The 23,852-nt window shown below is 51.7% G+C and overlaps 1 protein-coding gene across 5 annotated transcripts in view; it reads left to right on the top strand.

The window, feature by feature from the left end:
- Positions 1-14,884: 14,884 nt before the first annotated feature.
- Positions 14,885-23,852, top strand: part of GATA3 (GATA binding protein 3) — a 29,160-nt gene continuing 20,192 nt past the window's right edge. For 2 of the 5 annotated variants that reach the window (XM_080600001.1, XM_080600005.1), the window contains exon 1: positions 14,885-15,257. The gene's annotated coding sequence lies outside the window, so the exon portion shown is untranslated. Of the gene's footprint in view, positions 15,258-21,231; positions 21,699-22,800; positions 23,743-23,852 lie in introns of those variants that run through there. The other 3 variants (XM_080600002.1, XM_080600004.1, XM_080600000.1) reach the window with 3 other exon arrangements.

Here is a 23,852-nt window from a genome sequence, read left to right on the forward strand (position 1 = left end):
TTCTGGTATGAATCCAGCCTTGGATGCACCCATTGCAAAATAATTTCAGAGCTGAGCATGCTCTTGGCATCGCCTTCCCCAAGGTACTCTAATTTAGCAGTAATTTAGCTGTTTGTCTCCATTTTGAGTTATCCTTATCTCAATCAGAAGAGTTGTTCTCCTTCCAGTGGGTGCCTTGCTTTTCCTCACCTGACACCGCACATTCCCTCTCTGTGCAAGACCAGTGCTCTTGTCATCAGCCGCTGGTACAAATTCCACATCTCCAGCATCCAGGAGCTGCTGGAGATCAGACCGTGGCAGATAGCAACCTGCCTCTTCCCTGCTGGCAACACGCTCATCAGCCAGGGAATATAACTGACCACTCTTTGTAGGAACTTAGGACATGAGGGGACTTTCTGAAACAGCTAGCCAAATTTTGTCATCGCGGCGCAACTTGTGCCATCGTGCCATGCCCACGCATGGATGCATTTGGGCAAGGCGGGTGGGTGGATGGTCCCAACAGTCACTGGTAAAGGGTAATAAAAACAAATAACCATTCAACATGGGTATTAGTTTACTGGCTGAAGGACTTGAAAGCTGTAGTAGATCCCATCAGATGTGCTCGGAGAAAGATGGGCCCCGACTAGAGTCGATCAGTTGCTAAGAACTAGTTTGGATTTGTTTCACGCGGGCATTACAGACAGTGAAACTGGTCAGGATGACAAAGTGATCTGTGCCAGGTCACAGAGCACATCAGGAACAAAGCTAAGTGGGGAACGGGCACTTCCAAGCTTCCAGCACCACTCAACACCAAGCAGAGCTCTGCCAGTACTGGAGTCATCTGAGGCCAAGACGGGCAGCGCCTGCACCAGGACCAGAAGAGTCACTTGACAATGCAAGAAGGAAAACTTTGTTCTGATTGCTAACCTTCAGGTCCCTTCTAACAGCCGTGCTTTAAATCCAGGCTTTACTAGAGACATCTGTTGCAAAATACACCTCTGGGCCTCGTTCATCCTTGGGTACCGCTCTGGGTGCTTTTCCATGCACTTTTGTATGAACCTATCACCGGGGACACCAGCTTTCTTTGAGGTTTTATCCCCAAAATGGGTCTCAGCTGCCAAGATCTCCATACAATAGACATGCAGAAGGCACGATCCTTCTGCAAGGTCCTTCCAAACCAAAAACACAAGGAGACAGATACCAGGACGCTGGGTCCCCTCAAGGGTGCCTGATGCTCCTCCCAACCACAACTGGGACCTAACGCAAGGTGCTCTCAGCAAAAACCTTGCAAGAATTGGACAGGACCTGGTGATTTTAGATAAAATCAGGTTATTTATTCTTGAACCAAAAGGAGCAATTCTGCAGAAGCCCCAGTTGCTTTGTTGTAGGCGTGTATGTAGACAGGACTGTGGTCTGGTGAGCAAACTGGAAATGAGAGTCTCCCAACTGGTTGTGATAAACTCTATCAGCCAACAGACATCTGAGAAAGGCATTTCCATTTCTGTGGTCCCAGGTCAGGATAAGGTGTTTCTAAACTCATGTTTGTTTTTTCTTTCCCAGTGTTACTGCACAGCATCTCCAAGTTGAGGTGGTTCAGCTGCCTCCACTGTAATTTTCCACACCTAACTTCTTTGGATTTCTTTTTTTAAGTCTCACCTTAACTCTAAATTTATTCAGGTTTGTTTTTGTTCGTATGATAATCACAACATTCTTTTGATATATATATATATATATTTAAGCCTTGATTTACTGAGAGTTGCTTGTAACCTTCGTTCCAGTTTACCATTTTTTGTGCGTGGGGATATTTGAAATGAATATAATTATATTTAATAGCTTTTGCACGTACTAAAGCATCTTTTGATTTGAGTCCTAACTTTCGTTATTACCCCCCACACACATACACACCTTTTTAGATATTCTCTGTTTAACATATGCCTAGAGATTAATTAAAGTGTCATTAAAATGCCTTTAGTACATTTTGTGTCCTACATGCCTGGAAATATTTTTTTCCCACAGTCAGAATTGTTGTGCTTGTACCAACAATAACTGGCATGTGGCTTGTTTTGTAGATCGCCATGAGATATAACGAACGCTCCTAATTAGAAGAAAACACATTCATTTTTTGGATGCATGTTCAAAGATTTCTCAGGAAGACCCACTCGCTTTTCATTTGCATCTCTCCATCACTCTTGGCCGGCTCCGATGCCAGGGCCGAGTGCTTGCTCAGGAGCACAGGGTGAGCCCCACAATGCAGAGGCTCTCGCAAGGGAAACTCCAGACCCAAGCAAATCCTCCTAACCAGTTATGGGCAGAGTTTCTACTCCATCCATAAGTTTTCAAGCTTTGCATATTTAAGTGTGTGTCCAGCCCAGACTTGGATACAAGCTCTCCCTCCTCTTTTAATATTTCCACTTGGGGAGAACCCACAGCTGGGAAGCAGCTAGATTTGATAATCCGGCCTCATGAATGCCAGGAGTAGGTTTATCTACTGCCAAATTCTACAGCTGCCCTTGCAAAAACAGAGGCGGGCAGAAGAGGGGCACAGGTATATTCTGGCCGTTGCTATTGATGATTACAAAAACTAAAGAAGGGGTAAAAAAAATAAATAAAAAATACAAAATAAAGCATTTGCCTAATTCCCCTTTTCATTTTCCCTGCATTGTTTCCAGGCCAGTCATCTCCTGCAAGCTGTGTTTCTCAACCAGAGCCTCGCATCAGCACTGCCTTTCCAGCAGGAGCTCCATGTCCATGCACGCACACAGCCAGCACGCGACCGTCAGGAGGGAAGACGCAGCGTGAAGCTGAGATGATCTCATCTCCATCAGAAAAACAGCCAAGACACCCCGCATCTGATAGGTTTTTAGCAGGGGAGCCAGAGCTGGAGCCTTCCTTGTGCCCTCACTGGGTGGGACACACCAGGAGGGTGGCAAGTGGGGCATCACGGAGGCTTTCAGCATTGCCCCAGCGCGGTTCCCGCAATCTCCTCCATCCCTCTCCTAAAAGAGACGAGAAGAATAAAACAAAAAAATCAGAGCAAATTACCGACTTCTCGGGAAAGATCACACCGGAGATAGCGCCGTAATTATAATCCCTTTCAACAGCTGAAAGGAGTTTTGTTGTTCCACGGCCTCACTTCCAAACCCCGCTGGGTTTTGCAACCGTAGGCTTTGGCGAGGCTCTGCCGAGCACCTCTCCCCCTGCTGGTAATTTGTCGTCGGCTTCAGAGCGGCCTTGGCTTCATCGTAGGCTGGCGTTTTGGTGGGGACGCCCGTGGGTGTCAGCGGGCAGAGCTGGGCAGCCCCCCGGCCATGCCCCTCTCCTCCTTGCCGTGACTCAGGGAGGGGGCGACCGCCTTGCTGCTCAACAACACGTCCTGCTGTTGTAAGAGGGCTGGCTGCGACCCGCCTTGCAATTACCAGCTTGTTTGGGGAAAAATGCTAATAAGCACCCTGGAGAAGGAGAACCAGGGAGGGAGGTGGATGCTGCCTTGACTCAGCTCCTCTTGGGGCAAGGGGAAAAGGAGGGTGATGCTCGGGTGTGTGTTCGCGTGGCACGGCATTGCTCACCCCTCCGTGGTGCAGACCCTGTCCTTGGCTTGGCCGTCCCGTCCTGGATGAACTGGTAGAAAGCCCTGGAGAAGAGGTTTCCACCGGTTTTAGACAGGAGATGTGCACCACCATCCTCTCCCTACTGATGCTTACAGTTTCTCTGCCTCTCTCCTTCCCCAAGTATCTTATTGCCAATGAGTTTTTCCCTCCCTCACTTTTCTGGTGGGTGCCACTTTGCAGAGATGGTAGAAAGCCACAGCAGGCCACCACTGCTTCAAAAACAAGGAGCCACCACCAAAAACAACCCCAGGTCTTTGCTCCTGTAGCCCTTGATCCCTCTGTCCCCCCTCACAGGTCAGCACCGTGGGTTATAATTTGCACTACAGTAGCTCCAATCAGGATCTGGTGTATTATTTATCGCATTTAGTACCTGCCATCAGTCATGAAAACTTAACAAAGACCCTATTGGGTTTATCTATAGGCAGCTAAACAAACGTATCTTGCTCTCCCGTTATCTTCTTGTTAACAAAACACTATCAGGATGTTCTAAACATCAGCATTTACTGCACAAGAGCCCTTTATCTGGCATGATATATAGAGAGCCCATCAATTAGTGCAGGGGGCTCGGAAATACCTGCCACGCTTCACTCAAAAGTCCCAGCACCATCCCAGGGCTGCATCACAAGCAAATATCCCTGCATGCTTCCTCGTTTCAGGCATCCCTGTGTGAGCTGAGAGAGCTCAGTGTGAGTGGAAATCATAAGAAGTATCTAATTTCCACCTTTTTTTTTTTTTTTTTTAATATCAGGCCAGGCAGGATGGAGAATTTCCATGGAAGGAGCTGCGCCAGGGCAGCAGCAGGAAGCTGGGTGGCGCAGGGGTGGTGAGAAGGAATTGAGCTTTGATTTTGCAAGGTCAGGTGTTGTTTGGGAACAAAGCACCATGAGCTGGGGCATCTTCCTGGCAGCAAGGCCTTGTCTGCAGGATCTGTCCCTTTTGGGTCCATCTCTTACAATGTCCCCAAGCCTGGCTCCTGCTCAGCATCCTCTGCAGTCCACCGGATGGACACAGCAGGTCTTGGGCACAAGACCCAGGGCAACTGCTTTCCCCAAATATCTCCATTAAATCACCACAGGAGAGGAGGATTTGCTCTGCCCCACATAAACCATGCTGCCATGTGTCGGCTGGACCACCAATGTTTTGCCCTCCTCTGCAGTGGCTGAAAGCAATTCTTCAGATAAATGACAAATCGGGAGGTCTAACCCCAAATCCATTTTTTTCTGAATATCTTGCAAATTGGGAACTTTGTAAACAGGGGCCTGGCCTGGTTTGGAAACTGCAGTTGTCTCAAAGTGATGGTTCCCTCTCAGGAGATGTTTCCCTCTAGGTGGATCTCCAAGCTCAGGGCTTCAGGCACTTGCAGAGGTTGGATACATGTGGAAATGTGGCCTTCCTGGTCACTTTGGTGGCTCCATGCATCCAAGAGAAGGTGCAGAATGCTTCAAGGCTGTCATTTTATATTTATGTTATGTTATGTTATATTATTTATTTCATTTCATTTCATTTCATTTCATTTATTTCATTTTTTAATTCATAAAATAATCCAAAAGTAAAAGGAGAAACCTTGGAGGATCTGGGGCTGAGCCAACCTCTGCATACAGCAGAGCAGCAGCAAAAATTAAATGAAATAGCTGATAAAACCAGTGAAACCAGTGACAGGAGCTGGAGAGGGAAGATGGGATCAGAGCTTTGGGCCAGGTCAGTGCAATTAGGAGTGTGTTTTGCATGAAGCTGAGCAGGACACTGTAGGAGGGAGGCCAAAGGGGTGCAGCAGTACGGAGAGATAAGATCCCGGACTGGTGCTGGAGCTGTCTGGACAGAGACGAGTAGGAGGCACCTTAGATTTTTCCCGTGAGCTTATCACCATGGGCCATCTTCTCCTCCTCTTTCACATCCGCAGCGGTCCCGATGCTTCAGGACCGTCGGAGCAGGCTCCCAGCCCTCGGCACCGCGGCTCCGAGCCCCCTTGCAGGGGCACGGGTTTTTTTGTCACTACAAGGTTGGAAACGTGTGGCTCTGGAGATGATGAGCTGCCTGCAAACAGGGTTGGAAAGGGTCAATAAATGTTGTCTTTTCAAGGGTTTGGCGGCCAGCAGACACCGAGTTTGGACATTTGTAGAGTTTGGGGTCAATGCTACACCCATGAAGACTAAAGATGCTTTACCTCTTTCTCCTTCTATTTGCTGAACTCAAGTCCCAGGGACATTTCTCTTCGAAAACAGAAATAAACATAGTGAAATGACATGGGTACCCAAAACAACCTCACCCCAAGGAAGGGTTGGGGGCCTGTGCTGGCTCAGGGCGGTGGGGTGGCCGCAGTCCCCTCCATGGGGCCGCTCCCCGCAGTTGTGCATTTCCCAGTGCCGGTCCCAATGGGGCAGGGGCTGCTCGCTAAAACCAGCTCAAAGCGAAGCATCACGTTTGGTCTCTGGAGGTGAAGGACTGGGCTGAAATCAAATCCAGCAGCATGGCCCCAGCTGGGAAAGGGCTCGCTGGTGGTGGTGGCAGCACCTGAGGTTAGCGGGGGTGCTTTCCTTCAGCACGTTACGTCTTGTCCTCTTGCAGCCAGAGCTGACTTTTACACACCTAAATCATCCCTTAACATCACAAGAAGGACCCCATACAACTTATACCCAAAGCCACAAAGCCCAGGGAAGGAACCAGGCAGAAATTAAAAAAACAAAACAAAACAAAACAAAACAAAAAAAGACAGCAGGGAGTGGTCATTGCTGGACGTCATTTAGTTAATTGTGTTCGGGAGGTTTTGTAGGGCGAATCTCCATGTGGGTTTTACATCCAGGTATTCACCTCTCCGCTCTCGTCTTGCTGCTGTTGGCTGTTTTTTTCCTCCAGCTGCTATTAAAGTTACTATTTGATAGGAGAACAAAAGGCAAATAGGAATCATTGGTGCAAAACCTCGCCATCTAAGCATGATCTCTCTGGACCAGAAACTCTAAGCCCCTGATTTGTATGATATACAGTTTGGGTACAATAATATCTGCTACAGTTATTATTACCTATATTACAAAGATCTCAAAAAAAAAAAAAAAAAAAAAGAGCGATTGCACACGTGCCAGCTAGTTTCTCTGTTAGGGGGAGGAAAAAAAAAAAAAAAAGAATAAAAGTTTAATAAACGTGTGCTGTGTTGTGGATGACTTTGTGGCGACCTTTGTTGCAAATGGCCTATGCATGCGGAATAATGGTCTCCGTGCAGAGAGGGAAATGGCTTAGTGCTATCATCGTTGCCTCGGTAACCATCAGAGTCTCCATCTAGCAGAGAGAAATGAGTTATGAAAAGGCTTGAGTGAAGAAGGGATTAACACATGATCCCAGGGACAGCATGTCAATCAAAATCAGCGGAGAAATTACACTGCTCTATTTGAGAATGTCTCCAGAAACGCGCCCTTAGTGGCTGTACGTATGTGGATGTATGCATGGCTCTGATCCTCGTATGGAATATGTATATTGCTGTGTCGTGTGTGCACAGGGGGGTGTGTATGACTTGGGTGCTCACACTCTTGCACAAGCACACTCTGCCTTCCCAGGGACATATAGGTTCATGCCCAAGCACACACGGGCGGCAACTCTCCGTAGGGACGTGCATCTGCACTGATGCCCATACAGTGCTTGGCCCCGTGCTGAGCAAATTAAAACCTTCAGAATAAAAAATAAAAATAAGAAATAAAAATAAGGAGAAACGGCTCCGCTATTACACACTCTAAATACAGAAGCTGGGTGATACACCGAGGATGACATTGGACCGAGGACCACCTTGGCATCACCCGAATCTCTCACACCATTTTCGCATTCTTGCGACTTGTAGGTCAAGGGCATGGGAAGCAAACCCACGCTGAACCACCTCGGGGTTGTAGATATTGCAGCCTCCCTGGTAGTTACAACCCCTGGCGCTGCTCAGCCGTGTGTGGCTGTGCACACATTTCCTATGGCGATTGTTTGCCTTGACTCGGCCGACGAGCTTTACATTACCTGGGACCCGAGCGAGTTTTCTGCTAACGGCGGGAGCGAAATGGGATTGCTGCGAGGGGAGGGCTTCTGTGGGCTCGTCGCTGTGCCTGGAAAAGGCCTCAGTGTTTGTTCTGTTCATTGGCCACCTCAGTAATAGAAAACTTTCTCTTCCAGGAAATTCTCTCTCTTTTTTTTTTTTTTTTTTTTTTTTTTTTTAAGCAAACAATCACAGTGAAAGCAAAATCCCTCCTTGGCTCCTGCGCTGCAAGCACCCATCACTTCCCTGCCAGGTGTGGGTGCCTGTCCTCATGTGTCCCATGTCCAGCTCATCCTGCAGCCCATGCACAGCTCAGGCTTTGGCTCTCAGGAGCATTCCCTGCTTCCCAGCCATCCTTGTATGTCCCCTACATGCACGGGGTCTTCCTCTGCCCCCCTCCTGATGTATCCCCACTAAACCTCTCCATGCAGCCCCTCCTGCTCACGCACAGAAACCCAGGGTGTCTCCTCAGCCCCCTCTCTCCAAAAATACGTGCCCCCTGCATCACCCCCAGGACCATAAACCCACCCCAGGACCATGAACCCACCCCAGGACCACAAACCTACTGCCAGTTACACAGCCATCTCCCCCAGCCCTGCTCTAATGCACCTTTTTGTGCAAAGGTGCATGTTTCCTTGCATACATCTTTGCATTCCCCCTCCATGTATCCCCTACACCTCCAAAATCCCCCCACATCTTCCCCAGGAGTTTTGAACACCCACAGCTGCACCCACTCATTTGGGATGCACTGACTGGGATCGAACTGAAACACGGGTGCCACCAAAATGTCCCAAATGCTCCCCAAACCAGACACCGATAGCCAAGGACACCCTCAGCCTGGCCAGGTCCAGCAGGAAACCCCATGGCCATGCATCCCCCCCATCCCTGACTCTTTTTTAAGGGGCTGCCCAAGTTCCCCATCCCTCCCCAGCCCCCGTCCCTTGCTTTTCCCCGGGGTTTATCCCCCCTGCGCCCTTCTCCTTCCCTCCCCCAGCCTCCCCCCCAAGTTTAAAGCCACCAGCCCAGCCAACGGTTAACCAAATCGCCTTGACCTCGCTGCTATTTGATATTCGCCTCCTTGACACTCATTTAGGAGTGCGCAGCGGTAAAGCAGACATTGGACAAGTCCAGTCTGAAACCAAAGCCCTATGAAAGGAGGAGAGAGATCAGAAGAACCTGATAGCCAGGAACTTGTTCTCTCCAAAGGCTTTCTGGACATTTTAGCCTGGATCAGGGGTCCGTGGAGCGCCAGTTCGTCGCCAAGCAGGGTGTAAACGTTAAATGTTAGCTATTTGTTCCAGAGATTGGCATGAAGATCGAGCCTTTCTGCCTCCTCTCCCCCCCGGCCCCCCTCCCGCAGTCTCTCCAGCCCGTCCAGAGGCTCACAGACACTCATTCATTAGCGGTTTAATAACCCTCCCGACGTGATAACATCCTTTAGTCCCGGCTCTGCGAGCGGAGGTGACCCTGGAGGGAGGTGGGGGGGGGACGGGGACGGGGACCGGGAGGGGGCCGCTCACTCGAGATGCTTCGAGGGGGGGCTGCTCCCGAAGCAATTGCCGGGTGAAGAAAAGCATCCTCCTCCTCCCCCCCAATAAAATAAAATAAAATAAACTTTGCTGTTCCAGTCCCCGAAAGTCCACCGGGCTCCTCAGCCCGGTGGCAAAGGGGTCCCCAAACCCCCGGTCCCCCCCCCTCCAGGTGCCCGCATGGGCTGCAGAGATGCTGCCGGTGCCTCACCTGAGCAAGCCCTGCATTATTTTAAGTGGCTCTAATTCAACATTTATCGCCTTTGCCCCGTAACTGCGGATCCAGGCATCTGAAGCAACCTTTCGAAACTCCGATTAGTTCAGCCTCGTTCAGCGCCTTGTCCTCCCTCTCCTTTTCTCCCCACTTTCCTCGCTCCCTTTCTGCGCGACTTTCATGCGCCGCAGATAAGATATAAAATGCTCTGTCGGGATACTGTAATATTAAAGATCAAAAGTGGCATCAATTGAAGACCAAACGCCCGGAAAACAAAGGGGAAGGCTGGGAGATGTTCATCAGCTAATTACAACTGCAAATATTATGCAAATTTATCTTGGCAGAGCAATGGAGAAAGCGAGTTTAAGTGCGGAGATAATGCTGGAATATTGAATGTTCAGCTGAGGGTGGGAACTGGTCCAATAAATTCATCTAAGGGCGAGCCGGCATGATATATATATATATCCGTATATCCCCATCAACCCATCTGCGCTTCAAATTGGGGGATCAAAAATCAGCGTTATAACTGCTACTCGAAATTCCTCGACAAATATTGCACGGAGGGATGGTGGGGGACCCGAGATTGCCGTTCGGGTGGGAATTTGCGTGGAAAAACGGGAACCTCCAGCAGGCAGGCGGGCATCTGCACCGCGCCCCCCCGGCGGCGGGGGAGCTGCCCCCACCCAAGCCCCCTCGAAAGGGAGCATCCCCTGTAGGCAAAGGGGAAAACAAGTTGTTTTGCAACCCTGTTTCAGAAGCGTCTCCCGCTTCCTGGAAAGACAAAAAAAATAAATAATAGAGCCGGTTAATGATTAAACACTGTCCCTGCGCCGGGAGAGGCAAGAAGGGATGAGGGGGAGCCAGGGAAACTTAAAACAGGCAGAGAAGGGCTGGCAACACCTGTCCCCGGAAATTTTAGCATTAGGACTGCCTGGCATAAGGGAATATCTATATTATATCTATATTGTATATATAAAAGCAAAAGCGAGCTGCAGCTCGAGCACGAATTGGGGTTTCGACACCATTTTCTCTCCGGTGCTGCCCCAGAAATGAAAAGGCAGGGATGCTCCGTGGATAATCATCCCCCAGCCCCTCGGCAGGGTTTTGGGGTGCCTTGAGTCCGTATTGACTGAGACCGAGGCGGAACTTTGGGGATGAGTTCCTCTTGCTTTGGGATTCCCCTAACCCCAAAAAGGGCAGAGAAAGGGATAACGGCGGCAGGAAAGGTTTGATTCGCATCCCTTCCTTGCGCAGGTGAGGAGGCAGCCACCGCCTGCTCGGTCCCTTCAAGGGTTCAAACGAATGCGTTCAAATCCAGCAAAATATCAGCAGATCTCCCCCTCTTCAGGCACACGCCTGCACCAATATCAATAATTTCAGGTGGATGCCCCTTCTCCATTTCTGCAGCCCGAAACACAGAGCAGCGTTAATTTGCATACAAAGCAACCCGCGGAGTTTCTCCAGTTTATGAGAAATGCCTTAAAAAAAAAAAAAAAAAAAGAGGCAGACAGAGGGGGAGAGACAGGGGAGAGACTCCTAGCAGAAATCTTATCGATTTTTTGCTATGCGTGTATTTATTTGGCAATGGGGCGGGGAGAAAATTGAACATTATTGGCAGCCCTCCCTTACACACACAGACACATTAAAAAAAAAAAAAAAAAAAGAGATGCAAATTGTGTTTTATCTTAACCCGGTTCCGTGCTTTATTCAATGTTTATGATGCATTATCTCTCCCTTAAATAAAAAATAAATCATGTAAAATTAGGATCTCGCAGCCTCCGAGAGAAGCAGCTCCGGTCGATTTTCTTAATTTCAGCCTGAAAGTGACACACTAATTAAAGCGCCCCGTGTCCCCCCCTCCCCAACTTCTTTTTATTATTATTGTTATTATCAGATCTACCTTATATTTTCCCTATTAAAAAAAAAAAAATCCGTTTCGCTGCCCCCAGGATAAAACTAAACTAAAATAAGGACCCCCTTTTTTTTTTTTTTTTTCCCCAACGTTGCCCATCGCTTTCCGCCATCAGATTCATTGTGATGTATTAGATGCAATAAATTATCCCATGTAACAAAACATTGGGAGCTGAAAGGGTGATAATCTGGAAAGCAGAGATAAGGATTCATTATTCCGAATCATTATGAATCCAACGTTGCCTCTGACTTCTTTCTTAATCAGCTCCTCTGATCCTGGATATGTGAGCAGCACAGATAAGGAAAGAGTCATTTATAATTCTGTACCTCGTCTAATATTTTAAATAAAGTCAGAGGCAAGAAAACGCTATAAAACACAAGCAAGAGGCGGGCTCCGAATGAAATATCACTTCGATGTTGTTAGAGCCGCAGTAAGATTTAATTAAAATTCCCCACTTCCACGTGCTTTATATATTTTTATAAATATATTTTGCACCTTGGCCGTAATTGATAGGAATTTGTAGTTGTGGCTATTTGCTGGGCTCTGGGGTTGACTTTATTTCCAATCCTCCGCTTTGGGTAAAGGCAGGTCAGGGGCGACGGAAGGGGGGGGGGAATTATTTTAATTTGCGAGCCCCCCCCCCTTCCAGCCCCGCTCCCCCTCCCCGAGCTGGCACCAAGTCCCCGGGTCGATCGCACCGCTGTAGGATGCTGCGTTGAATGGAAATCGTTTTCAAGCGAATATACTCCGCGCACACAAAGCCCAGGATCAATGCCAAGCCGGCCGATTTGGGGAGATCGAGCCGGTGGGGGGCTTTCTCCCCCCTTTCTCCTCGGCGGGGGGGATCGAGGCGAGGATATTAAAAAAATAACCTCCGTGGGGCTGGGATTTCACACCTGGAGGGGGGGACATTATTGATTATATGGGCAACTTTTCTCCGGGGTGGGGGCCCGGGGGGGGGGGTTCTTCCCGGAGCAGGCTCGGCAGTTGAATTATAGCTAATAAACCATCCCCAGGCTCCTTTCTGCAGCCGGCCGAGCTCTTCTTGGGACCGATACCGTATGGATGGGACCGTCTTTATGGAGGGTCCGACTGCGAATCTGGGCTCAGGCGGAGCCGAAATCGATTGTGTGTGTGTGTGTGGAGGTATTTATTTCCATGCCTGGCCGGAAAAACGGGTGCCAAGAGGCGAGCAAGAGGTGTGCTCAGCCGCACAGGCTGGGGGAATCACAGCATCCCCCTTTATTTGGCAAACACGACGCCCACACCGTAGATGTGCGGCTGTTTAGTTATTTAAATGACTTCTGGCCATCTAGCCGGCGCTTCGCCGGGAAGCTAAACTGCAGGCACCGGGGAAGGGCTGCGATATTTCTGATAAACCCCGGGTGCCGTTTAAAGCCTCATTAGTTACGTTTAACCTGTGAATCGCCAGCCCTCCGAGCTGGGAATGACCGGCCCGGGGCGGGGGTGATGGCGAGGGGGTGAGTGGAGGCGGATGGGGGTGTGTGCGTGGATGTGTGGATAAGGGTACATACGGGTATATATGGGTACATATGGGGATATATGGAGATATATGTATATATATGGGGATATATGGAGATAGATGTATATATATGGGGATATATGAGGATATATGGATATGTATGGGGATATATGAGGGTATATGTGTGTAGATGTGCCTGGACGCGCCTGCGCCTGTGCCCAAATTCCCTCTCCTCCCTTGGTCCCCCCCGCTCCCAGCAAGCCCCAGCCAGGGAAATAAGAAATAAGGAGACAAAAGCGCAGGGACTCCATCTCCTTGCTCTTCCCATGTGTCTTCACCACGAGGATCCTTGATTTTTCGTTCCCCTCTCTGTGCTCAGACCTCTGAGATCCAGCTCCCTCTCTCCTTTTATTGATTTATTTTTATTTTTTTTTTTTTTTCTCGGTGCGATTTGGGAAGGAGCCGGCAGCATCGTCTTCCTCGCCGGTATCGCCTCCCCACTTGCAGCTCGATGTGGGGGAGCGCAAATCGCGGCGAGCAGATTTCCCAGGGATTTTCCCTGCCCGCTGATGGGGAACACACACCCCGAGTGATTTAAGCCGCATTCCTATTTCTTTTTTTTTTTTTCTTTCTTTCTTTTCCATTTTTTTTCCCGACTTATTTATTTCTTTATTGGTACGATTTTAGCCCCGGCTTCTCCACTCCTTTCGCTGCCAAACACAGCATCGTGGCTCCAAAACACTCCTTTGGGAAGGGTTTTTCGTAATAAAACCCCACTCGTGGGCTGAGGGCTCAACCCTCCCCGTGCCGTCGGGTGTCCGAGCCTCTTCCAGCGGCGTTTGGCTGCGGGAGGGCTCCCTTCGAAGCCCTAATGAGCCCCAAGTTATTACCTTAATTGAATGTGTTTTCTAAAGATAGAATTGGGAGGCGATCGCGTTACCTTTCACCTTACAGAGTCACTCTAGAAGCGGAGATAGCGAACTCCCAGCGTCAGCAGGAAAATTAAAAAAAAAAAAAATCCTTCCCGGACTCGGAGTGTGTATACATCTATATCTATATATTTATTTTATATTTTTTCCCTAAGTGATTATTTTTCACCCCGTTTCGGTAACTTTTCACTCCAGCGGTGGCGGGGGTGGGGTGATGTTAAATATGAGGGGGGGCTCACCCCACTTTCTCCCCCTCCCCACTTTCTCTCTGATGCTGGGCAGGCTTTGCCCACCCTCCAGAAGAGCCTGGCCCCTCCGGACACGTTTTTCCCCACGACATCCCCTCCAGGCTCTTCTTCGGGGGCTCCTCCGCCTCTCCTCGGCTACACCCCCCCGCTGGGGGGGGGGGGGGGGCATGGAAGCCAAAGGCACCGACCTTCAGTAGGAAAAACCAGCGCCACTAAATCTCGGGCAAGTTTTCCAGCGTGCAAATCCGACGTTTTTTTCCCCTTTTTTCTCCAGCACACGGCAGGACTCCCGTGGAGGGCTGCAGGAAGGTTGGGGGGGGGGGGGGGTATTTATTTTAAAGCGAAATGGGCAAAAATGGGATTTTTCAGCCTCTCGGCTGAGGGAAAGAGGGAAAAGTCCAGCACCCCCCCGGCGGAAATACGGGGAAACGCCGAGGGGGGGTCGCTTAATGCAGGGACATGGGGGTTTCTCCCCCGAACCCACAGCAGCTCGGGGGGCGGTTGTTTTTCCCAACAGGGGGTAGGGAAAACATGCCCCAGCTTTGGGGTACGGGGCTGCTCTCCGTGGGGAGAGGGGTAGCAGGGAGGGAAGGGGGGAAATTTGGCGCTGGGGTCAGCCCTGGAAGAACAGACGGACACTGGGGAGAGAGATACCCCCCAGGTGTGCCAAGGCGTGCTTGGGGATTTATCTTTTTTTTCTTGGATCGCGTACCCCTATACACATATAATAATAATAACAATAATAATAATAAATAATAATAATAATAATGGCTCGATATAACTCCCTCCCGAGGAGGAGGGGGGGCAGCAGGGCAGGCTCAGCTCCCCCCAGCCAATGTCACCGCTTTTCCTCGAAAGCTCTCGGTGCAGCCGTGGGCTCGCTCCGGTGCTATTTGCACCATCACAGGCACAATTAATTTTTTTTTTCCCCTCTCTCTCTCGCCAGGCTCTGCAGGCTCCCGGCAGTGACAGCCGCTGCCGGGACGGGTTTCATCACGCTCACACCTCTGCGAGCCCCAAGGACCCGGCTCGCCCCCCCCCCCCCCCAACCCCCCCCTCTTTCCCCGGCCCGCCCCCTGTGATTTAGCCGGGCTGGGTGTGCAGAGAAATAGCCCATCATATTTCTCTCCCTCTTTCTCTGCCCTTTCCCAACCCGGAAGAGCTCTGCTCTTCAGCCCAGCCCTGAGGAGGAGGAGGAGGAGGGCAGGGTGGGCGTTTGGAGGATGCGGCTCCCCCAGGTTTTCCCCCCGGGTGGGAGCTTGCGCCATGCCAGCAGCCGCCGCTCCGCTCCTCCCGCACTCCTGCGCTGAGAGCTCCAGCGGAGCGGGACAAAATAAAAAGCATCTGCCCAGGTCAGTGCATCCGTGTCCCGTCCCCCCACCACCACCCCTCGCCTCCCCATCCCTCTCTTCTCTTTTTTATTTTTCACCCCTTCGCCTCCTCCTTTTGCTCCTTCTCCACGTGGAGGGAATTAGGAGGGGAGCCGGGCTCAAAGGGCAGCAGCCGCCGGCTGAAACTCAACCCGAGCCGCCCCCCCCCCCGCCTCTTATTGCTGGGGGTGTGCAAGGAGGGGCGGCTTTGCCCGGTGACCTTGGGGAAAGGCAGCCCCGGCCCGGGAGGGACGAGAAATTTAGGAAGAGAGAAGGAGCTGGGCTGCCTCTGGCTGCTGGGGTGAGGATGGTTGGGGCTGGGGGGGGGGGGGGGGGGCACGGAACGGGGCACGGCGCTGTCAGCCCTGCCCGTGCAATATTAACCTCGGTACGGGGAGGGAGGTAGCAGGGGCCTTGCCGTGCCCCATTTCGGCTTTTTTATGGGGATAAAAAAAGAGGTGCAGCCACGCAGCCCCCCTTCCCAAAGCGCTGCGCGCCTTTCCGCGCTGCCCCCACGCGTAATTCTCCCCACCCGGGACCCGATTTCGGGCGATCCGTGCCGTGTGTGCGCCCTATAGGCTATATATTTAACGCTACGTATTTAAACAAAGGTATATAATACACAACAAATATATACGCTTCTAATAGGACGTAATTAGGGCGAGCTCCCCCGCGTCTCCCTTTCCGCGGATCTCCCTTGTTTTATACCCCGCCAGCCCAAATCATGCCTAGCCCGGCTTCAGGAGGAGGTGAGGAGGAGGATGGCTCTGCTCCGGGCCCGCACCCCACATCTCCGCGAATACCCCCCCGGTTCCCTGTCCCCAATCCCACCGGGGAGATGGCTTTTGGGTGCCCGAAGGCTAAAGGCTGGTTTTCCCTTTTCTCCCGGCTTCAGGTCCCTCTCCTCCACCCTCCCCTTGTAGGAAATGTGCCACCGTCCTGCCCAGGGGCAGCAGGGAGCCTGGGCTGTCCAAAAATGCGCGCAGGCTGTCACCGAGCGCCTTTAAAATAAGGAAAAAAAATGCACGTGCGCATCCATTTCTCTCCTCTTACCTTCGCGTGTCCGTGCGCAGGCAGAGGGCTCTGGGGGATGGATTTTAATGAAACCGGCTAATTAATAACCGCCGGCCCTGCTTGTTTTCCCCATTATTTATGGGCCGCAGGTGCGGAGCCGGGGCTCGGCACCCCCGGCCACCTGGGCGGGCAGAGGGGGTCCCGGTGGGTCCCGGCAGCCTGGGGACAGAGGGAGAGGAGCAAAAGAGTGGTGAGGAAGGGGGGAGAGGGTAGGGCACCCCCCCGCGCACTTTGTTCCCGGCTGGGGCAAAGCGCTTCATTCATTCTCCCCGGGAATAAAAATAAAAATAAAAAATGATTTTTATTTTTCTATTATTATTTTTAACGGAGCCGAAGGGGGTGTTTTAATTTCAGGGGGGTAAAAAACGAGGAGAAATTGCTTCCCCGCAGCTTGCCTGGGCGCTCTGCTCGGCCCCCAGGACGGAAAGGTGCCTATAAGGGCACCTCTAGGGGACAGCACCCCAGAGGAATTAGGGACGAGACCCCTTTACAGCAGCAAGGAGTGCAAAATCGGGGCAGACGTGTGTCCCCCTCCCTCCAATTTGAATTTGGGAGCTTGGAACACCAAATGCGAGCCCTACATTTACGGAGCGGGTTAGGGCCGGGGGGCTGTGGACAGGGGAGGTTTGGTTTGGGGGTGCTGGGGGTGCGAGGACTGCTCTGAGCTAGAGGCAGCCGGGCTCTTCCCGCAGCAAATCGCTCCGGTTTGGGTGCCGGGAGGTCAGGATATGTCTCTCCACCTCGGCAAGGAGCCGGTGTTAATTCCGCCGCCTCCTCTCACGTCAATTTGGGTGTTCTGCTTCATCGTAAATCCCAGGGTTTGGGGTTTATGGGGGAAGAAAAGAACCCCAAAAGTCATTAAACCCGACGGCAGCCTCACCTTTTCCACGGGCTGCGTGGAAATCGGTTCAATTCACCTTCACATCTATTTCCTACAACGCTCCTGGGAGGCAAAACCGATGCGAGCAAAGCGAGAGCCCCTTCCCCGCCCCGGGACGCGCATCCCCGGCGCTGGAAGCCGCCGGCTGATTATTGTAGGGAGATCATTTGCTTAAAGCCTCAGCAGCGGGGAAATACAGCGGCTCATTTTCTTTTTTCTTTCCTTCCCCCCCCCCCTTTTTTTTTTTGGCTGGTAATGTACATTTCCTTAACCTCACCGGATTTTTTTGGGGTGGGATTTGAAGTATTTCTTCTCTGTCTCTCTCTCTCTCTCTTTTTTTTTTTTTTTCCCCCTCCTTCCCCGTCTCTTTTATTTTTTTATTGTTTTTTTTATCTGCCGGAACCTCTCGGAAGCGGTGCCCGACCCCAGCGCCGTGCCGGGGGGAGCGGTGCCCGCGGATGCTCTTCGCGGAGCTTGGAGCGGGAGGAGAAGAAAAAAAGAAAGGAGCTGGGAGAGGAGAATAAAAAGAGAGAAAGAGAGAAAGGTGGAACCCCTTTTCCAGCCACCCCTCCGAGAAAAGACGGGAGGGGGAAAAGATAAAAAATAAAAAAGGGGGAAAAGAGTGACTTACCGTGCTGAGCCTGAAGCCGGGGCTGCGCTGCGGGAAAAAGGAGCAGGGAAACGGGGAGGGAAGGAAGGAAGGGAGCTGGGCTCTGCCTCCCGTCCCGGAGCAGGACGTGGACAGGCAGCGGGGGTGACAGGGCCACCACCCGGGACCCCCCCGGGTCCCCCCCCGCCGCCTCGCCCGGCTCCGCTCCGGGTTTGCGCCGCGCGCTTTGGGGAATGCGGCGGGGGGAGAGGTCGCCGCTGGGACTTGCGGAGCCGGTTTTTGATCTTTCTCAGATTTTTCTTTTCTATTTTTTTTTTTTAAACTCCTGCAGTGTCCCGGGGCAGTAGCCCTCCTCTCAGCTTCAAAGGAGGGGGGGAGGAGGGGAAAGAAAAGTCCCGGTTTCTCTCTCCTCCCAATTTTAATTCTTCGAATTTCTGTTCTTCGGCAGAGCAGGGTTTCCCCCCCCCCCTCCCCTCTCTTCCTCCCTCCTCATCACATAGCATCATTTGCGCTGAAAAAAAAAAAAAAAGTATGCTTCTGCTGTGTTGCACGAAGGGAGGAAAAATTGGAGCCGATGTAATCAGAAGTTGATTTGTGCTCTCGCTCGATTTGCATGGCTCGGCACTTCTTTGTGTGCGTGTGTGTGTGTGTCTGCTTCCTCCCGATCTGCACGAAAGGGAGATAAATGAATTATTAGAAGCGAACGGAAACATACACATATGTGCATTTAGAAAAGAAAAAAAAGAATAAATAAAAAAACCGCACATGTGGCTGGTTTCGAAGCGGAGGGGAAGGCTCAGGGGGACAAGCTGCCTTGAAAGAAGAGAGGCAGAAACGTCAGTGTAGTATCTCTCTTTTTCTGTAGGAGTTTCTATTATTATTATTATTATTATTATTATTATTATTATTATTATTATTATTATTTATTGCTGGCTTGTGGTTCGTTTATCCTGCTAGAGAGAGGGTGGCGTTGGGGGAAGAGATCACAATTCCTTGCCTGATTGACGGAGGGGGAAAAAAATAAAAAGAAGAAGAAGACAGAGGATAAAAAAGAACCGTTCCCTCCTCTCCCCGTCTTTGTTTAAGCCGGCCTTATCTCAGCAGCTCCCCGCACACCGGGCTGGTCCCGGCTGCGTGCCCCGGGAGGGGGCGATGGATATGGGGCAGCGCCTTTCCCTCCCCGACCCCATTCCCTCGGTAGAGAGCAAGGCAAAAAAATCTTGGGAGCTCTGCCCTGGGCCGTGTCCTCTCCATAACCCTCCGATTCGTAGCTCCCGGCTGTTTGTACAGCTTTACCTGTACTATTCTGGTACCCTGTAAAAACCCCAGCCCGGCAAACGTAACTTAATCCGCTTGCAGTCAATTGTCGTCTAAAAGGAGGGTGCGAGGGGGGGTAAAAGGGGAGGAGGGGGCTTTTTCTGCCTGTCCCCGCCCCCCAAAAAAGGCAGCGAAACCCACGCCGGTGCCACTGTCTCGGGTGGGCATCACTGGGGACGGAGCAGAGAGGGGCCGGAGGCAGCGGGGCAGCCCCGGCCCCATAAAACCTCCTCAAAACCTATTATAACAGCAGGGCCTGGGGATAATAGGGTGCTGGTGGTGTTGGTGGGGGGGTCGTGTCTTTTGAACGCTCACTTTTAGGGGAGAGGTAGGCTGGTACCCGCCCCATCTCCCCGAGTTTTATTATTATTTTTCCTTTTGGGACTTCTGTCAAATGGGTTTTGACTTTTCAGGGCCAGGGTTCGCCCCATCGCAACCCCCCCAACGCGCAGCCTGACAGTCCCTGGCTTGGAGGGATGCTGGAGCCCGGCTCCCCCGGCAGAATTAACCCCCGAGAGCCTTATGGGGCGGCTGGGGGGGCGATCCTGGGGCTAATTGCTCCAACAAAGGGATCCTATTAGCGCCGGGCTGTCACTGGAAACCCTGCTGGGGGCTGCCGGGTGTGTGGGGGGGCGAGGTGATGGATCTGCGGCCACAGCTTGGGAAAAGGACGGTCAAGGCCAGCGATCCTGGAAAAAAAAAAAAAAAGAAAGAAAAAAAAAGGAAAAAAAATAAAGAAAAAAAGAAAAAAGAAAAAAGGGAAAAGAAAAAAATGAAAGAAAAGAAGGGGATCACGGGTTATAGGAAGGAAAGGGGAGAAAATTATGGATTTGCGCTTTATTTACGTATTTATTTATTTATTTCGGGAAGGGGTGTGTGTGTTTTTGCCCTCCCCAACACGGTTCTCCCCCGGCCGGGAAGGGGATAGACAGATCGGGGCTGCGGAACCGGGAGGAAAAGGCAAGGGCAGGCTGAGCAAAGCGGATCTGAAAGCGGGTGCTCTCCTCCCCAAATCGGGGCTGCGGCAGCGGGGGGCAGGCGACGAGCAGGGTCTCCCCCCCCCCCGCCACCCCCTGCCCGCCCCGTTGGGGCAGCCCCCGGCACCGAGCAGGCTTTGGGGCGACCGATTTATTTCATTGCTTTAATTTTATTTTTTTTTCTTGCAACCGTCGCTTTTATTTTATTGCACTGCATTGCATTTTGTTGGATGGTGCTAATTTGATCTGGCGTCAAGCTCTCCTCGCCCTCCAACCAGCTGAAAGGTGGCGACTGCAAAAAACCTTCCCCTACCCGTGGATGGGGGCAAAAGCTCATTTTCTCGAGGGTTTAGCAATTTTGTGACTTCTCTAGGGAAATTCCCCTCCTGCGATCCCACGCTTGTAGGTCCCGGAGCTGCAACAGCGGCAGTGGAGCGGGGTGGTCCCAGCTCACCTGCCCCCCAGCCCGTGCCACCTCCCTCCCCCTAACACCTCCCAAGGGATTTCTTTTAAAGGGATTTTTGCGAAGGGCTGGCGACCAACCCCACCCGCAGGGACGGCTCGGGCTGGGGGGAAATGCAGGGAGGAGGGATAAAGGGAGAGACTCCGGCCTCACCTTTACAAAACACGTTTAGAGCTGGGGTGGGGGCCGGAAAGTTTGTGTTTTGCCTTTAAATCAATATTTTGCAAGCGAGGGGCTTCCCCTGGCCACTTCTGTCCAAAAAAATATCCCCTCTCCAGGGGGAGGGTTTGGGGCGCGGGACCCTGAAAAATAAAATCGGGCAAAGCGGCTCCTGCGGAGCCGAAGCGAGAGGGAAGTCGAGCCCGGAGCGAGTTAAAAATCCACGGGGAAGGCCGTGAGCATCCCCCCCCCCCCCATCTCAGGTGCCCCCCGCACGCCCCCCTGCCCCCCTGATGAGATGCCGCCAGCCGTGCCCGGCTCCCCCCGGAGCCTTGGAGGCGCCGGGCAGCGAGGGGAGCAGCGGGGCCGGGGGGGTCCGGACTTCCCCCCCCACTTATTCCCCCTTTATCCTGGGTTGTCCCCCCCCCGGCTGCTATCCCCTCCGGTACCCAACAAGCCCCTAACCCCACCGGGCGCGTTTTCCCCCCAGGCTGGGCCGTCCCGATTCCTCCGCACGGCTGGTTCCCGTCCCCGGCTTTTCTACTTGCCCCAAGTCGGTATTTTCAAAAATATCCGTCTAAAAATACAGACCATTTTTAATGCTTGAACCGAAAATTCAACCTCAGCGGTGTTTCTGTGCCCCACGCTCACGTTCGGGTGGATCCCCCCCGGCCCTGCCGGCAGCGCAAGTGAAAAATCGGGGCCAAAAATCGGCGCAGGGAAGCGCGCATCTGCCGAGGACTTGCCCGGCCGCCCGATCCGCGCAGCCCCGCGCAGCGGCGGGGAGCGGGGTGCGCGGGAGGCGCTGCCGCCGCTGCGGAACCCCGGGTTTTAATTAGACCCCCCCGTATAAAAAGTGCCGAGAGGAGCTGAGCTTCCTCCCGCACCCGGGTAGACTCCGGCTGGTCGCTGTGCGGAGACACAGCAGGCTCAAAGCGGCCCCGTGAGTGACTTTTTGAATTGCTGCTTTTTCTTTCAGTATTTCTCCTTTTCTTCCTTTCATTATTTCTTTTTTTTTTTCTTTCATTATTTCCCATTTTCTTTCATTTTTCCATTTTCTTTTTTCTTTTCTTTTCTTTTCTTTTCTTTTCTTTTCTTTTCTTTTCTTTTCTTTTCTTTTCTTTTCTTTTCTTTTCTTTTCTTTTCTTTTCTTTTCTTTTCTTTTCTTTTCTTTTCTTTTCTTTTCTTTTCTTTTCTTTTCTTTTCTTTTCTTTTCTTTTCTTTTCTTTTCTTTTCTTTTCTTTTCTTTTCTTTTCTTTTCTTTTCTTTTCTTTTCTCTCTGTTTCTCTCTCTCTCTCTGTGTTTCTCTCGTTTTTCTTTTTTTTTACTTTTTCCTTTTTTTCTGTTTTCCCCTTTTTTCTTTCCTTTTTTCCCCCCCCTCTCGTTCTCCTTTACTCCCTTCCTCTCTTTCTCCCTTCCTCTCGCTCTCTTTTTGTCTTTCTCTCCCTCTCTTCCTCCCTTTCTCCCCTTCTCCCTTTCTCCCCAATTCCCTCTCCCCTCTCTCCATCTCTCCCCCATATCCCCCCTCCATCCCCCATTTCCCACTCCCCCCCCATCCCCACATCCCCAGCCCCCTCCCTCTCCCCCAGCCCCCTCCATCCATCCATCTCCCCCCATCCCTCCCCATCTCCCCCCGTCCCGTCCCGTCCCGCCCGGTCCCGTCCCGTCCCCGCTAGGGGATGCCCTGGCTCAAGGCAGCGACCGGGAGGGGGGGGGCGGGCAGTAGCCAATCAGCGTGGCCCGCGCCCGCCGCCCCTGTTCCTGCTCGCCCCCCATTGGCTGAGGGAGGCGGGAGGCGCCGTGGGGAGCCGCGGGTTCGAGACCGGGGACGGCCGGGACGGAGCGGGGACACGGGGAGTGGGGGACGTCCCGAAGGGGTCTGCGGAGCCGTCCTAAGCCCTGCTGCACGTCCCCTGCACGGCTCCGGTAGGTGTCCAGGAGAACCAACATCTCCGGTAGAACTGGGCAAAAAAAAAAAAAAAAAGCCCCCAAATTGTATTATTTCCTTCTCAGAGTTTATATCCAAAAAGCAAATCCTCAGAGGGAGCAGCCCTAAAGCCGCCGGCAGCCCCTCGCAAAGAGAAGCGGCCGCCTTTCGGGTCGCCAGCCCTCGGAGGTGCTGCACCTGCCGGCGCATCCTGGAGTGGGATCCGGCCGCTCTTGAACCTCCAGACCCCCGAGGTGCTGGGGAGTGGAAGAGGGGAAGCGGCCCCACTCCATCGCATAACGTCCGGGAACTGCCTGCCTCTCACAGAGTTTGGTGGCCAGCGGGAAAAGTTAGTTAACCCCTTTAAAAAAAAAAAAATGAAGTGGAGAAAAAGGAAAAAGAAAAAAAAAAAGGAAAAAGAAAAAGAAAGGAAAAAGGAAAAAATAGAAAAAGGAAAAAGAAAAAGAAAGGAAAAAGGAAAAAATAGAAAAAGAAAAAAGAAAAGAAGGAAAAGGAAAAAGGAAAAAAGGGAAAAAAAAGGAAAAGAAAAAAGCAAATAAGGAAAAAAGAAAAAATAAAAAGAGGAAAAAGGAAAAGAAAGAAAATTCAATAGTAAAAATAATAAGAAAGAACAGAGTAAGAGAATAAGAAAAAAAGAATAAAATAGGGGAGGGAAAAAAGAAGTTGGTGAAATTGCGCCGCCCGGCGCGGGGTTCCCGCGGGTGCGCGGCGGGGGCAGCGCGGAGGCTCCGGGTGCGCCCCGCCGGTCCCCTCCTCAGCCGGGGCCAGGCTCCGCCTCCCCCGTGCTTATGACACTGGAACCTCCTTAAGTTGCGTCTCGCCACAGCTGTCTGTAAGCACTGAGCCGGCTGGCGCCATCCTGCTCCTTTCAGAAAGAATGCCTTCCCTGTAAAAAAAAAAAAAAAAAAAAAAAAAAAAAACAGAGAGAGGGAGGAAAAAAAAAAAAGGGAAAAAAAAATAGGGCGAGCGAGCACAATCTGATCTGATCAAGCACTTTCAGCTTCATCCCTCCTGGGTCACATACTGCTTCTCCACCAAGGTTTGTGCGGAATTTCTTTAGCGACTTTATTTTTTTTCCCCCTTTCTTCCCCCCTCCTTTTGCACTCGCTCCTTCCCTTCACCCCCACCCTCTTGTCTATCGCATTACCC

Source organism: Anser brachyrhynchus (genome assembly GCF_964034855.1).
Source record: "Anser brachyrhynchus genome assembly, chromosome: 1".
Lineage (NCBI taxonomy): Eukaryota > Metazoa > Chordata > Aves > Anseriformes > Anatidae > Anser > Anser brachyrhynchus.